Source organism: Dipodomys ordii, unplaced genomic scaffold, assembly GCF_000151885.1.
Source record: "Dipodomys ordii isolate 6190 unplaced genomic scaffold, Dord_2.0 Scaffold138, whole genome shotgun sequence".
Taxonomy (NCBI): Eukaryota; Metazoa; Chordata; class Mammalia; order Rodentia; family Heteromyidae; genus Dipodomys; species Dipodomys ordii.
This window is the reverse complement of record NW_012267354.1, coordinates 2,885,305-2,889,715: the sequence shown is the minus strand read 5'-3', so window position 1 is coordinate 2,889,715 and position 4,411 is coordinate 2,885,305. Positions and strand designations below refer to the sequence as shown.

Genomic DNA, 4,411 nt, shown 5'->3' with positions numbered 1-4,411 from the left:
GACAAAGAACCTCATTTCCTATTGTGACCCCCTCAAGAACTGACTCTAATTTCAGTTTTCATGAGCCTAGTCTTTTACTACCATAGTACCTTTATTAAGAAGCAGGAAAATATGGCAAGTTTTATCAATATTGCTAGTTTATTTATTCTTTGTGCCAGGAATTTCATGTCTAAGACTTGGTCCTACATGTATACTTGATATTTGAGAATTACAATCAAAATATTGTTTATTGTGGAATTCATTATTTCAAAAACACTATTTAAGTGGTGGCAGATGTAAATTTTTACTTGAAAATAGCCATAAATATTCACCCATAGAATAGGATTGACTGTATGCAGATGATGAAAGAATAAGTTCACTATCTTCTCATATTAAATGATATTTGACATATAATTCTAATCACTAACAAGCAAAGTCAGTAATGGAACTGATAATTCAGAGAAACATACTGGTTTTATGTGATATGCAGGAAGAGTCCCTAGACAAACAAGAGAAACTATACATTGTGAGAGAAATTGGGCATAGCAGATGAAATTCAGTTTACTCCTTTTTATGTTTTCCACTGTAGTTGACAATATGAATTAATCTCATTGGGGAGGGGTCTGTTCATGGGGCCTGAACTCTGGGCCTGGGCACCGTCTCTCAGCTCTTCAGCTCAAGGCTAGCGCTCTACCACTTGAACCACAAAACCACTTCCGGCTTTTTTCTTTTTGCTTATGTGGTGCTGAGGAATCGAACCCAGGGCCTCATGTAGGCAAGTCAAGCGCTCTACCACTGAGCCACCTTCCCAGTCCCCTTAATCTCTTTTTTAAATGAATTAATAAGTAATATTGGTGGAAAAAACTTGTGGAGTGTTTCTAGACATCATTCATTAGGGCCCTGACATGTTCTGTCATGCTATCAATGTCTTTATCATCGAAGAGCTATGAATTAATCTGATTCTCTATTAATTTAAGCAAGGGTTGCAGTTAGTTTCTTAAAATGGACCATTCAATACAGGTATATGCACAGAATACATAGGTTTAGTAGTAAAACAGCTGATAAAGATGTTAAAAAATATTGATGACAGTTATTGTAGGAACAGAAAAATGCCAGATATTATAGAGATAGGCTTACAAATGTATGCTTTTAGAATGTATCTACCAAGCCAGGTGCTGCTGACTCACACCTATAAGCCTAGCTACTCAGGAGGCTGACATCTGAAGATCATGTTTTCAAAGGTAGCCCAATCAGGAAAGTCTGTGAGATTCTTTTCTCCAATTAGTCACCAAAAAGCTAGTCATGGAGCTGTGGCTCAAGTGTAGAATACTAACCTTGAGCAAAAACGCTGAGGGGGAGCATCCAAGCCTGAGTTCAAGTTACAGGACTGGCATAAAAAAACGTTTCTACTATATATCATTATTGTCATGTAAACATTGCCCTACTTAGCAGTAATAAATGCCTGTTCCTTTTGAGTTAGTTGTACTATAAATAAACTCTTAAATTACTTATAATACTCTACTGTAAGTACAATCTTTCTATGACTTACTTGAATGCAAATAGTAATTTTTTGTGTTTTCATTCTGTATTTTATTATTGAAATCCATTGTCTTACCCACCCCACCCCACAATAAAAATCTTACCCTTATCCCCTTTTTCGAACTCCTATGCCACTACCTCTACACAAGTGTCCCAGGTTTCTCTGCCTACCGGCAGCCCCATTTGGGCTCTATGCAGAGCATGGAGGGGATAATGTTGCTCTAGGAGGAACTTATTTGAGAGCATTGGCCACTTGCTCAAAGACCAACTCAATCACTTTGTCATCTGGACAGGTGGAGGCAAATTCTTCCTAAGCATAGGCATTGATCCAGTACGGATGCACTCCTCAAAAAGTTGCAGGGATGGCGAATCCCCTGTATTTCTTACATACCACCTGCACTATGTGGAGCTTTGGCAACAGTTTGCAGTCAGCCAGGGTGAGCTCAGGGCAGTCCAGCAATTTTCTTTGAGAGATGCCCTCATCTTCCACAATGGTCTCATCCTCTTTTGAGGGGAGGAAGGATGTCAGGTAATTGTCTAAGATCTTCTAGGCTTTCAGCAGTCCCTTCTCCAGATTGTCATTGAGTGTTGGGTTTGAATTCTTGATGTAGGCAGAAAATTTGGCAAATACGTCCAGTCCAGCTGGACTCAGGGTTCAGAGCTGCCAGCTTCAGGTATCGGAAAGCCAGTGGAAGGAATACGGTTAAGATTCTTTCCCAACAGGAATGGAACATGGGGTAGTTCTCCAGTCCCATCCTCAACCCCCCCTCCCCCGTCTCTGTCACTCCTTCAATTTCTCTGTTTTCCAACCTCCCAGGCCCCTCTCCCCCTATCCAAGTATCCCAATTCCTGGGAGGGCACAGCACTGCCTCCAGAAGCTCCTCCATCTTGATGTCTTTGTGTACTTCGATGCCATACAGCAGGATCGGGAACTGCCCTCCTGGACAGCTTCTGCATGGTGTCTGTCTGCCTTTTCGTGTCAACCGTGGTGACCTTGAAGGTGACTCCTTTGAGCTACAGTACCAGGAACAGTCTCTGGGGGAAGGGGCAGTTCCCGATCTTGGCCCCATCACTGCCAGCCTTCACGAACAATTCGACCTGGCAAGCAGTAATTTATCTTTCTTTCACAGCTGTTTGCAAAGCTTTTTCCCTTGCATTCAGCATAAAGAACAAAACAAACATATACTGAATCATTTGTTGAATTATATTCAAACAAAGTATATTAGAACCTGGAAATGAACTGCTAGCATATTAAGTTTGAATCATGAAGAACATATTATTGAGGAAGGCTGGGTGTGGTGGTTTACAGCTGTCAACACAGTCTGGGGCCAGAGGTTCAAAAGTCAAGTTCAGATTATTCTGAACAGAGAGACTCTATCTCAAGGAAAAAAGGGGGGATGGGTTACAAAGGGAAGATATAATTCCTGCCTGATATTATGAATTAGAATTTCCTAAAACCGAGCTATTTTCAGCTCCACTTTTATATTCCAGAACTAAGTTAGCAAGAGTTAAAATGCATCTAAATCTTAAGCAGAAAATGACTAAAAAATTAAGATAATATTAAAATTTTTTATATATCAAAAGGGTGGAAGGTAGCAAACAGCACAGAACCATAGAACTTCATAGCTTGTCCACATTGGATAGAAGTCACATCATCTTTCACCTCTCATATATTCACTGGTATTTTTTCTCGTATATTAGACGTGAACTCTGCATTGATTTTGCCTGTGAAATCTTATTTAAGAGCTGAAATAAATGACTGAAAACTTCAAATGGCAAAAAGAACTTTCAAATTCAAGAGGTTCGAAAACCCTAAGAAGGTAAACCTCAAAATATTCACACTTACAATAAAATCATTTTTCAAGAAATGTACTCTTTACCTGATATATATAACTGTAAGCCCTTTGCATATCACCTTTTAATTTTTTTAGATCCACATACTCATCACTTAAAACAAGATTGCAGAAGTTGAAACAATGGAAAAATTGCAAAAGTATTTGCAGAGAAATAAAAGATTTACCTCAAGGGAACAAAGATCCTCAAATATTTCTTATAGGAAAACATAAACCTAAGACAAAACTCCAGTAATTGTTTCTTTATTAAAGCCATATTCTTATGGTTCATAGGAATACTGTGAGTCTCCAGAAAATAATTTCTATTCTGGGCTGGTATTCATCCATTTCTAAGAAATCTGAGTAAATCTCCTGTTACATAGTATACTAGTGAATGACTCTGGTGGTTTTTGTTCAGATCTGTGGGGTAGATTAGCAGCATACCTTTGGAGTAGTGTCACTATGATGAGGCTCTGGATTCATCTTTGAAAGATACCACAAAACATAATCAACCAGTCACTGCCAAAGATCTCTGTGACTCAAAGTATTCTGATTATGATCCATTGCCATAGCCACACCCACCGTCTCTATGGTGACTAAGTGCTACAACTGTTCCTGTTACTTTAGAAGCAGATCAACACATCATATTCACAGATTCCAGTTGACTAGATAGTGTGGATCATAGAGCTGTCCTAGGATGCCTCCGCAATCTATCCCCATGAAGTTGTTTTCACAGAAAGGCAGGTTGTTTGGACATTTCTAACGATCAGAAAATTTTAAATTAAAAAAATCATCTATAAATTTCTAATCTCCCTAGTGATATGGGTAGTTTCTTATAGCATGCACATACTAAGGAAGTCTTGATAGTTCAACTGCATTTAATGAGACCAATTTAGGTCAAACAATTAGCAACACTAGAAGCAACTCCAATGTCCTTCATTGTTCATTTATAATCTTTATGTAATATTCCCATATCATCAGTTTGGTCCAGCATTACATTTCTTTACATTTGATGTAGCGATATCCTTGGATTGAATCTAGGGCCTTATTCCTACATGGAC

General features: G+C 38.7%; 1 pseudogene; it reads right to left on the bottom strand.

Annotated features, from left to right (window-relative positions):
• Window positions 1-1,788: 1,788 nt before the first annotated feature.
• Window positions 1,789-3,833, bottom strand: LOC105996939 (annotated as a pseudogene).
• Window positions 3,834-4,411: the final 578 nt, after the last annotated feature.